Source organism: Littorina saxatilis, linkage group LG10 (genome assembly GCF_037325665.1).
Source record: "Littorina saxatilis isolate snail1 linkage group LG10, US_GU_Lsax_2.0, whole genome shotgun sequence".
NCBI lineage: Eukaryota > Metazoa > Mollusca > Gastropoda > Littorinimorpha > Littorinidae > Littorina > Littorina saxatilis.
Genome location: NC_090254.1, coordinates 3,441,367 through 3,454,532, shown reverse-complemented (window position 1 = coordinate 3,454,532; position 13,166 = coordinate 3,441,367).

Sequence of the window (13,166 nt, the reverse complement as noted above, 5' to 3'; positions counted from 1 at the left end):
ATACAAGTAAGGGCTGGATCCTTCTCTTACATTCTCTCCGGGCATTTTCTTCTCCCGCGCGTTTAACATCGGAACCTTGCTCCTCGATGGAGATTCGTCAAGTGTGCTAAGGCCAAAAAAAAAATAGGTCTGTTTACGGTAACCCGACCGACCCTAGTTTTTTCGCGCGACCCTAGACTTTTTTTTGGCATTTAGGGAGAAAAAAAAAAATCTTGTTTTTTGGGCAAAATAACGTAAAAATATGTTTTTTTGGAGAAAAAAAATTAAATAAATCCCGACATACCGACCCTACTTTTTTGTCCTATGTTACCGTAAACAGACCTATTTTTTTTGTGGCCTAATCAGCTAGCTACGATTCACGAAGCTAACTGTTCGCTGGTTTGTGAACTCTTGTCACTCCGTGCAACACACACTTCCACGCGTAGTCCGGTTGGTTTTCGTGAAGTGTGGAGGACACACATACTAACTCGGTCTGAACCCGTTGTTAGCCGTTTGATTTCCTTCACAAAGCTGTCGGCATAAAAGGAACAGATTAACACACACACAAAAATCATCGCCGAGACTATAACTAAGATAGTCTCGACTAACCACATGGAAAACCCGAGACTTGTCACGCTCGTCACCGCGCAGCGCGCGAACGCAGTACTTATTTTCTTATTTCTTATTTTCTTTAATTCTCAGCATATTTTTTTTATAGTAAACATGACATATGTATATGTTTTTGAAATCAGGAGAAATTGAAGAATACATGTACAATGCAAATCTTTTTTAAATCTGCTAGTGAAAATTCGATTTTAATTACAACTTTAATGAGCAAACTAATTAATAATTGTTACGCTGCCGAGCTGAAATGTAATACCATAGTCCGGACTTCGTCGAAAATTGCTTGACCAAAGTTTCAATTATTTTGATTGAAAAATGAGGGCGTGACAGTGCGGGCTTAACTTTCACAAAAAGCCGGATATGACGTCATCAAAGACATTAATCGAAAAAATGAAAAAAAGTATCAGGGAAAACATACCCAGGAACTCTCATATGACATTTTATGAAGATCGGTCCAGTAGTTTTCTCTGAATCGCTCTACACACACACACACACACACACACACACACGCACACACACACACACACACACACACACATATAGATATATACACTTGTACATACATACACACATACGCCACGACCCTCGTCTCGATTCCCCTTCAATGTTAAAACATTTAGTCAAAACTTGACTAAATGTAAAATGCACTAAGTCTCCTCAAAGTGTTAAAACGAGAGACCTGCATGGGCCTCAAATAAAGACAGCCTTCTTCACATTTTAACGTATAGTCAAGAAGCATTCTTTGCTGCATCAAAATCGGACCTAACAGTATTAGACAGAGCCAAAATGGCTGCACTTAAAATCATCTTTGATCTCCCAAAGCACTCTATAAAAAAAACAAAAAACACACACTTGTGTATCAAGAGGCTGGCTGGCTGCCCCTCGATGAAAAGAGGAGACTCAACTCGGTCCACTACATATCAAGAGCCAGTACAATTGATACTACTGTGAACGAATATCTCACTGTTGATTTTGACATATTAACCTCAGCCCCTTACCAAAACCTCAAAAGAAAAACGCCCAAAATATACGAAGACACGATCCCACTGTCAGACAAAGTTCAACCCATATTTCAAGAAAGTGTGGTAAACTTAAGTTGGATGGCCCAGTTCCCGTTCACCCCTTTCTCTTTTGTTCATGGAACCTCCCATCATCATCCCTGATCATGATCTGGGTGTAACAAAGAACGACAACCCTGTACTTGTCTCATCACTAGTAAGAGAAGACATTTCAAACAGTTACAGAGATCATCTACAGACATTTACCGACGGCTCAAAACAAAACGATGGCCATGTTGGCTGTGCTTTTGTCATACCTGACCTCAAAATAACCACAACATTTGAACTCAACAAGGATGTCTCCATATTTACTTAAAAAAATGTAATCTTAAGAGAATGCCTGTATATCAATGACCTCCCTAAACCCCCAACAAGAGTCGTGATTCTCTCCGACTCAAAATCAGTGTTAACTGCTCTCCATACTAATTCAAGAAACCAGGAAGAGCTTCAAGCGGAACTATTGTTCCTCTGTCACCAGATCATTGCTTCTGGAACATAACTGACCCCATGTTCATCCCCTCACACACAGGGATCAGAGGCAATGATATGGCTGGCAGAGCAGCAAACCAGGCAGTCACAGAGCAAGCAGCAACTCATGGCATACAATTCACAAAGACGGAAGCCAAACACATAACGGCCAAAGTTGCCTAGCGACACTGGGAAACAGAATTAAAGAAAGAAGGCGATGCCCATAGTTGGCTCATTCCGCCCCGTCAAACAAAACAAAACAGGCCTACACTCCCCACCCCTCTCCTCAAAGTACTTCGCAGAATTCGCACTGATGGAATCGCACACAAGTTCTCTCTCCGTCTCTGTGATTATTTGTACACCTCTTTGACCGCTGCCAATCACTTTAACGCGATGTCCACAACCTTCACACCCTTGTTAAGGAGCACACACTGAAACCACATGAATTCTCTAGAGATAAACATTGCTCGCTTCACTGGAAGCCAACCTACACTCGGTGTCTCTCAATATATTAGGCAGAAATACCTCCTTCTCCCATCCCTCAAACCTCTCCCCCACTCTCCCACCCTTCCCCCGCCGCTGTTTTTACCAGAATTACGCTCGATTACGGCAGCGCAACGATATCAGTTCGGGCCGCGCCGGTTTGATCGGTGACCCAAGTCGGTTTGCATGCAGTGTCAGTCAGTCAGTGATTGGCATTGTGGCGATCATCGCGTTGTTCTGTTTCGGTTTGCATGCAGTGTCAGTCAGTCAGTGATTGGCATTGTGGCTATCATCGCGTTGTTCTGTTTCGGTTTGCATGCAGTGTCAGTCAGTCAGTGATTGGCATTGTGGCGATCATCGCGTTGTTCTGTTTCGGTTTGCATGCAGTGTCAGTCATTCGGTGATTGGCATTGTGGCGATCATCGCGTTGTTCTGTTTCGGTTTGCATGCAGTGTCAGTCAGTCAGTGATTGGCATTGTGGCGATCATCGCGTTGTTCTGTTTCGGTTTGCATGCAGTGTCAGTCAGTCAGTGATTGGCATTGTGGCGATCATCGCGTTGTTCTGTTTCGGTTTGCATGCAGTGTCAGTCAGTCAGTGATTGGCATTGTGGCGATCATCGCGTTGTTCTGTTTCGGTTTGCATGCAGTGTCAGTCATTCGGTGATTGGCATTGTGGCGATCATCGCGTTGTTCTGTTTCGGTTTGCATGCAGTGTCAGTCATTCGGTGATTGGCATTGTGGCGATCATCGCGTTGTTCTGTTAGGGTTTGCATGCAGTGTCAGTCATTCGGTGATTGGCATTGTGGCGATCATCGCGTTGTTCTGTTTCGGTTTGCATGCAGTGTCAGTCATTCGGTGATTGGCATTGTGGCGATCATCGCGTTGTTCTGTTTCGGTTTGCATGCAGTGTCAGTCATTCGGTGATTGGCATTGTGGCGATCATCGCGTTGTTCTGTTTCGGTTTGCATGCAGTGTCAGTCATTCGGTGATTGGCATTGTGGCGATCATCGCGTTGTTCTGTTTCGGTTTGCATGCAGTGTCAGTCATTCGGTGATTGGAATTGTGGCGATCATCGCGTTGTTCTGTTTCGGTTTGCATGCAGTGTCAGTCATTCGGTGATTGGCATTGTGGCGATCATCGCGTTGTTCTGTTTCGGTTTGCATGCAGTGTCAGTCAGTCAGTGATTGGCATTGTGGCGATCATCGCGTTGTTCTGTTTCGGTTTGCATGCAGTGTCAGTCATTCGGTGATTGGCATTGTGGCGATCATCGCGTTGTTCTGTTTCGGTTTGCATGCAGTGTCAGTCAGTCAGTGATTGGCATTGTGGCGATCATCGCGTTGTTCTGTTTCGGTTTGCATGCAGTGTCAGTCAGTCCGTGATTGGCATTGTGGCGATCATCGCGTTGTTCTGTTTCGGTTTGCATGCAGTGTCAGTCATTCGGTGATTGGCATTGTGGCGATCATCGCGTTGTTCTGTTTCGGTTTGCATACAGTGTCAGTCATTCGGTGATTGGCATTGTGGCGATCATCGCGTTGTTCTGTTTCGGTTTGCATGCAGTGTCAGTCAGTCAGTGATTGGCATTGTGGCGATCATCGCGTTGTTCTGTTTCGGTTTGCATGCAGTGTCAGTCAGTCGGTGATTGGCATTGTGGCGATCATCGCGTTGTTCTGTTTCGGTTTGCATGCAGTGTCAGTCAGTCCGTGATTGGCATTGTGGCGATCATCGCGTTGTTCTGTTTCGGTTTGCATGCAGTGTCAGTCATTCGGTGATTGGCATTGTGGCGATCATCGCGTTGTTCTGTTTCGGTTTGCATGCAGTGTCAGTCATTCGGTGATTGGCATTGTGGCGATCATCGCGTTGTTCTGTTTCGGTTTGCATGCAGTGTCAGTCAGTCAGTGATTGGCATTGTGGCGATCATCGCGTTGTTCTGTTTCGGTTTGCATGCAGTGTCAGTCAGTCAGTGATTGGCATTGTGGCGATCATCGCGTTGTTCTGTTTCGGTTTGCATGCAGTGTCAGTCAGTCCGTGATTGGCATTGTGGCGATCATCGCGTTGTTCTGTTTCGGTTTGCATGCAGTGTCAGTCATTCGGTGATTGGCATTGTGGCGATCATCGCGTTGTTCTGTTTCGGTTTGCATGCAGTGTCAGTCATTCGGTGATTGGCATTGTGGCGATCATCGCGTTGTTCTGTTTCGGTTTGCATGCAGTGTCAGTCAGTCAGTGATTGGCATTGTGGCGATCATCGCGTTGTTCTGTTTCGGTTTGCATGCAGTGTCAGTCATTCGGTGATTGGCATTGTGGCGATCATCGCGTTGTTTGCATGCAGTGTCAGTCATTCGGTGATTGGAATTGTGGCGATCATCGCGTTGTTCTGATTCGGTTTTCACATGTGGATCACTCACAAATTCTGTCGTCACGTTTAAGGTGAGCCTAAGCTTCGATGTTGCAGACGTTAAGCGATACAGCCAGGAGCCTGGAAGTTGCATGTTGCTGGACCTGTCGGTAGCCTGTGATACCATCGACCACGTACTTGTGTTGTCCAGACAAAACGTGAACAACGGAATCTCAGGCACCGCACTAGCCTGGCCTGAGTCGTACTTGACGGGAAGAACCCAGACAGTAACAGTTGACAATCACCCCTCATCGACTGCTGAGGTGGCATTTGGTGTTCCATAGAGCTCAGTGTCAGGTCCTGTTCTGTTCATTTTGTACACAAACTCACTTTCTACCTAAATGTGACCCAGTTTCACGAAACCAGGGATAACCGCTGGCCCTCCTTTCGCAGCTACAGCTGAAAACCCGAGCCTGGGCCCTATCTGGGTTAATTTGGGATTTCTGTTGATTCTGAAAGCTGAGTTTCTCCTCTTTCGAATGGTATACTTTATTAAAACAGATTCGAACTATAAACGATGTTTTATTGCCCTATCTTATCTTTCTTTTGTCTTAAATTTTCAACAATGAGGGGTAATCGACCCATTTTCGGCATCGGATTACTGAAAGTATCCCTCGCAGGGCCTCACTGTATCGTATATGAATGGAAAGGTTATCGTGTCAACTTTGACTTCAAGTGTGTGCGAACTTTGAATTCGACCAATGAAAAGAATTGTAAAGCGATTTTGGCCTGTAAACAAACGAACAAAGACAGCGAGCAACTGACCAACCAGCGTGCTCCTATCAGTTATTGCATATTTAGCTAGATTTGATAAAAATGATGATTGGAAACTAAAAAGAAGTTACTTTACTGTGTTCCTGTAAATTTTCATTACAATAGAAGCATGGTTGCTAAGGAAATAATGTATTTGAATGTGCTTCTCCTTTGAAGGCTCTTTTCTCAAAATGGCCACCGGGACCGTTCTATACTTTGAAACCCCATAATAATTTTTATTATCTCAGTGAGTTTTGAAGCTACAGGCATAAAACTTATATCAATTGAAAAGGAATGATGTGGAAAATATGGATATGCTAATAGCTCAATGTGCAAACAAATATCACTTATCCCTGGTTTTGTGGTGCCTGGTCACCCGTAGTTAACTCTTTTTTGATTTCAAGTTAGTCATTTGGTGATGAAACACAGCTTCAAGATTCCTTCTCCCCAGATCATATACCCAAAATATGGAAAACTGTATCTCTTTAGTCAAGACCTCGACCGGGACAAAACAGAGTCTTTCCTTATAAAAGAAAGGCACGGTTGGCCTAGTGGTAAGGCGTCCGCCCCGTGATCGGGAGGTCGTGGGTTCGAACCCCGGCCGGGTCATACCTAAGACTTTAACATTGGCAACTAGTGGCTGCTCCGCCTGGCGTCTGGCATTATGGGGTTAGTGCTAGGACTGGTTGGTCCGGTGTCAGAATAATGTGACTGGGTGAGACATGAAGCCTGTGCTGCGACTTCTGTCTTGTGTGTGGCGCACGTTAAATGTCAAAGCAGCACCGCCCTGATATGGCCCTTCGTGGTCGGCTGGGCGTTAAGCAAACAAACAAACAAACAAACAAACAAAACTTATAAAAGCAGGTGCGTATCGGTATCACTCCGTGTCATTTGACTTTGAGGGTGCTCATGTTCTGTTTACCTGACCAACACCACAGCAGTTCACGGGCCTGGTTGACGCCAGGATATATTATGAAAGTAAGGGATGGAGTGCTGCCCTGTCACGTAGTCTCAAACCAAATTGAAAATTCATAGCATCATCATTATAATCATCCTCATCTCAATAATCATCCAAAATCATCAATTGTCCTTGCTCTTGTGGCCCTTCATGCCCGGAGATCTCATGGTGACCTTGGTCTCAGTATTCCTGTTCCATCCTTCCCTGAAAAGTAGTTCTGCTGTCAGTCTTCAACGTGTGACGTTCTGGGGGATCGACGGAGGGACGTAGTGGCGGTCTGCTCTCTGGAGGGGGACGCTCACTCAGTCCGGCTCCGTCAGTGTCGTTAGTAGGGGGCATATTAGGTAGTGGGCTGCGTCCGTTGGCTCGGGACAGAACCACTACTGAACACCATCGAAGTGACTCGGCAGCAGTGCAGTGTCATCTTCCGAGGGTAGCCCACCGCAGCGACCCGACATCGCTCAAACGTCTGTAAAATCGAAAAGTATGGCAGCGGAGCAAAATTCAGATGTGGATGGAGCAGTGGATACAGAGACGGGGCGGTGTGAGAACACACCGGGACAAGGGACAGGCCCAGCTGTCCTTAAACCTCACGTGAACACCAAATACAGTGACGTCATGAAGTCAGACACTGCTGTCGTCGAACCTCACGTGGGCACCATGTTCTGCTACGTCATGAAGTTAGACGCTGCTGTCCTTAAACCTCCCGTGGACATTTGTATGTTCAGTTACGTCACGAAGTTAGACCCTTCTGTCCTTAAACCTCACGTGGACATTATGTTCAGTGACGGCATGAAGTTAGACCCTGCTGTCCTTAAACCTCACGTGGACATTATGTTCAGTGACGTCATGAAGTCAGACCCTGCTGTCGTCAAACCTCACGTGGACATTATGTTCAGTGACGTCATGAAGTTAGACCCTGCTGTCTTTAAACCTCACGTGGACATTATGTTCAGTGACGTAATGAAGTCAGACCCTGCTGTCGTCAAACCTCACGTGGACACCCTGTTCAGTGACGTCCTGCAGTAAGAGACTGCTGTCCTTAAACCTGCTGTCGTCAAACCTCACGTGAACACCAAGTACAGTGACGTCATAAAGTCAGAACCTGCTGTCGTCAAACGTCACTTGGATACCATGACAGTGACGTCATTAAGTCAGAGCCCCCTCTCCTCAAACCTCACTTGGACAACATGTTCACTGACGTCATGAAGTCAGAGCCTGCTGTCATAAAACCTCACGTGGACACCATGCACAGTGACGTCATGAAGTTAGGCCCTGCTCTCGTCAAACGTCACATTGACATCATACAATCAGAGCCTGCTGTCGTCAAACCTCACGTGGACACCATGTACAGTGACGTCATAAAATAATAATCTGTTGTCGTCAAACGTCACGTGGACACCATGTACAGTGACGTCATAAAGTAAGAACCTGCTGTCGTCAAACCTCACTTGGATACCGTGTACAGTGACGTCATAAAGTAAGATCATGCTGTCGTCAAACCTCACGCGGACACCATGTGCAGTGACGTCATGAACAAGTAAGAAACTGCTGTCATCAAACCTCACGTGGACACCATGTTCCGTGAAGTCATGAAGCCACAGCCCGTTGTCCCCAAACCTCACGTGGACGTCATAAAGTCAGACCCTGCTGTCGTCGAACGTCACGTGGACACCAGGTTCAATGACGTCATGAAGTCAGAGCCCGCTGTCGTGAAATCTCACGTGGACACCATGTACAGTGACGTCATAAAGTCAGAGCCCTCTGTCGTCAATTCTTTTGTCTGGTCGTGTCTTGTCTTGTCTTGTCTTCTCATGTCTTATTTCGTCTAATCTTGTCGCATTGTACAAGGGGTTATTCTGTGTAGATCGTACAGTTATGTATTTGCTTTTATTCCCACAAGCTGGTTGGCAACAATCACCGTCAATGAATTTTTTTGACCCAAGGGAACAATCCAATGACAAGATTAAAAACTTCTTTCGAAAAATTACATAACATTTTAACAAACGTCTGTAACAATCCATAATTTCGCTTGAAGTATCTGTAGTATGTTGGTATTATATTCCGAAAGTTTCAAAGCAATCCACCAAATCATTGCTAAAGTGCAGACTTTTTTTGTCATGATATCCCTAATAAATGACGCAAAAAGTCCCGTTTTTGACCGCTCTTGCGATCGACACCTGCATCAGTAGGAATAGCATAGCACGCAAAATACGCAAGGTAGCAAAACAAAACAATCTATTCAGGGTAGATAATTGGTTTGACTTTCTTCTCGTATGTCAAAGTTGCAAAGTTTTGCCTATTGTGATTTCTTGTCAATTTTTCATTCGGCTCTTCCGTTTTTGTCTGGTCGATTTTGAGGGTACCATTACTTGAGCAGCGGTCACGTAATCCCTGTAAAAGAAATATTTAATCCAAAAGGTGATGATGGAGGTTAAGTGAACGGTCTTAACTGGCATACATAGTTTTAATGAAATGACACGGGGATTAATGCTTTAATTTGGGTTTGAAATTTGTTGCAATCATTTTTTGGCCAAGTTTAGTTTGTTTCCTTGCTTTTCAATACACACGCTGAGGCAAGCTACAGTGACATTGTACGCTTGCCTGAGTGTTTCCATGGAAACAAGGGAATACAATTCTTCCAAAACTCATAAAAACCTGACAGTTATTTCCGAACATCGTCTACCATGTTGCCCCCTTCCTTTTGGTTAGTTAGTTGGTTGGTTTGTTGGTTGAATGGTTGGTTGGATGGTTGGTTGGATGGCTGCATGGCTGATGGTCGCTTAACAACCTACTTCGCTAGTCGGGACTGATGCGAGGTTTTTATATTTAGTCAAGTTTTGACTAAATATTTTAACATCGAGGGGGAATCGAAACGAGGGTCGTGGTGTATGTGCGTGTGTGTGTCTGTCTGTCTGTCTGTGTGTGTGTGTAGAGCGATTCAGTCTAAACTACTGGACCGATCTTTATGAAATTTGACATGAGAGTTCCTGGGTATGAAATCCCCGAAAGTTTTTTTCATTCTTTTGATAAATGTCTTTGATGACGTCATATCCGGCTTTTCGTGAAAGTTGAGGCAGCACTGTCACGCCCTCATTTTTCAACCAAATTGGTTGAAATTTTGGTCAAGTAATCTTCGACAAAGCCCGGACTTCGGTATTGCATTTCAGCTTGGTGGCTTAAAAATTAACTAATGACTTTGGTCATTAAAAATCTGAAAATTGTAAAAAAAAAATAAAAATTTATAAAACGATCCAAATTTACGTTTATCCTATTCTCCATCATTTGCTAATTCCAAAAACATATAAATATGTTATATTTGGATTAAAAACAAGCTCTGAAAATTAAATATATAAAAATTATTATCAAAATTAAATTGTCCTAATCAATTTAAAAACACTTTCATCTTATTCCTTGTCGGTTCCTGATTCCAAAAACATATAGATATGATATGTTTGGATTAAAAACACGCTCAGAAAGTTAAAACAAAGAGAGGTACAGAAAAGCGTTCTATCCTTCTTAGCGCAACTACTACCCCGCTCTTCTTGTCAATTTCACTGCCTTTGCCATGAGCGGTGGACTGACGATGCTACGAGTCAGTTTCATTCTGTGAGTTCGACAGCTACTTGACTAAATATTGTATTTTCGCCTTACGCGACTTGTTCCTTTCTCAGTTTACGCGGTGTACCCCGTTTTAGAAACTATGTGCATGTATGTCTATCACAGTGAAGAAGGTTCTACAAATCTAATATCCTTTTACATGTGTCACCTCATTATCTTGTTTCAAATCGTATTCTCCTTTAAAAAGTAAACAATCTTTTTTTTTTTTTTTTTTTTTTTTTTTTTTTTTTTTTTTTTAAATCTCAGTTGCATGCAGGCTGCTTCAACCCTTTCTTTTTTGCCTTCTTTTTTTTTTTTTTTTTTTTTTTTTTTTTTTTTTGGTTGTTGTTGGCGGGGAGCATCCTTCTTCATTGATTTTTTTTTTTTTTTTTTTTTAAGTAATGTTTTTACTATAACATTAACATTACTATATCTAAATGTATTTTAAGCAACTTTTCTATATAACAATTCCTTCTCAAAAATGCATACAATATCCAGAGGGGAGCCATATCTATAAATACCAACACACATTTTGGCTATCACAATCAAATAATTCACATAACTTATTAGTGCCTTGGAACTTTGTGAATTTTCAAATACGCCCAAAAAAACTTCCTTTACGGTAATTTTAATAATCATATTATATTTACAATTCACTTTATCCTCAACGCATTTCCAAATGGACATAATTTTCGGGCAAAAGTAAAAAAATTTTTCAATATAATCAATTTCGTTCTCACAGTGAGTACAGCAATTACTCACGGAAATGCCTATTTTATACAATAAAATATTTGTGGGGTAAATATTGTGCAATATTTTCCAATGCAGCATTTGCAATCTTGTTTCAGTGGTTACTTTGTTTACCATTAACCATTGCTCTTTTCCCGGCCTGAAATCAAATTTATGTTCCCAAAATTTAACTACAACCGGGTCCACATATTTTTCCTTTATAATTAATTTGCGAAATTGACAAGGCTTACTCAGGTTCTTTAAATCGTTGAATCCACATACATTTCCATTTGCAGAGCGTAGTGTTGCTGCTTTAACTGCTGTACAAATCACCCTATATTCAAAGAATCTTGTGGGCTTACATCCAACCTTCTGCTGCATAATATTAAAGGGCACAATCTCATTACCAACATATACATCCTTTACTCGACAAACGCCTGCTTTAATCCAGTCGCTAAAAAACAGGGTTTGGCCGCAATAGATTATATCCTTGCTGTTCCATAAACACGTATCTCTTAATAACATGTCTCCACCTACTGCTCTCTGAATCATGTCCTTATTTTTCAACCAACAAATTAAAACTTGTTTCCAAAATACATTTTTAATTAATCCCAATCCTTTAAAAAATTTTACCGTGGTGTTAGATTGGAAGCAACACAATCTTTCACCAAGCTTCAAGAACATATGTATCGGTATTTGTTTCCAACTTTCCTGCTTTTCGTTCAATAAATTTGCTGCCCAGGACAACAAACAAGAGGACTGCATATCAATGACATCAATCATTTTTAAACCCCCATCAGGAAACTCTTGACACATCACTTTTCTTTTAACTTTCTCAAATGCCTTAGTGTTTGAAAATCGTTTTTTCCAAATAAATCTGTAAAACATAGTATTTATCTCAGTCAATACCTTTTCGGGTATTACCAGTGCTTGCAACGGATAAATAATCTGCGATAACAAAAGAGATTTCACAATGCATATTTTCCCCATGATACTACAATTTCGTTTAAACCATTTTACAATGTTGCGTCGTATATTTTCAATACGGCTTGTCCAGTTTTCTTCAATCTCAGAGACCGATGAGGAGCTACTGAAATAAATTCCCAAAATCTTCACTTTTGTAGTCCACCTTAACCCGCACTCATTTTCATTACCATATTTATTACTGCCCAAGGCCATGATTTCAGTTTTTTGTCTATTCATTGCCAAACCAGAGAATTTGGAAAAATAGGTAACAAGGGTTAATGCGTTTTTTAACTCATCCATATCGTTCAGAAATAGGGTCACATCATCAGCATATAATAATATCTTAAAGAACATATCATAATTATCATTAGTTTCTTTTGGCAGAGGCAGACCCTTAATTGAACCATCATTTCGAATTTTCAAGGCCAACAATTCTAATGCAAGGATGAAGGCCATCGGTGAAAAAGAACAGCCCTGTCTGATACCTGCGTTCAATTCAATACATTCCGATAACCAGCCCATAAAATTGATACAACTTTCCGATTTATACAATAGAATCTCTACCCATCTTACAAAGACGGCACCAAAATTAAATCGTTTAAATGCATACACAATATACTCTTTGGAAATCGTGTCAAATGCAGCTTTATAGTCCAGTGCTACAAGGAACCCAGGTTTATTATATTCGTTTACATACGATACTAAATCGTCTATTTGCCGGATCGCTGAACTAATGGTTCGACCCTTCAGAAAACCATACTGATCCTCACCAATAATATCTAAAATAACTTTAGATAGGCGAACTGAAAGAGTCTTCGCCAATATTTTATAATCAGTGTTTAATAGTGAAATCGGTCGCCAATTATTAAGGTCGTCCCTTGGTAATTGTTTACCCTTATGAATTAAGAGGACAATCAGTGTATTGCCTGGTTCTTCGTCTTTGTGTTTTGTGTTGCTGTAGTTGGCATGTTTCTGAACATTGTTTAAGTTCCACTCCATGTAAAACCCAAAAGACGAAGACACAGGTTGACTGCGTCCAGAATACAGGAGCCGAGCACTCTTTTCCAGGGTGTGTTCGTGAATTGTGTTCCGTGAAATGGGTTCCTTTTACGGCTATGAGTAGGACTGTTTCACTGAGAATGGTAATATTAATTTT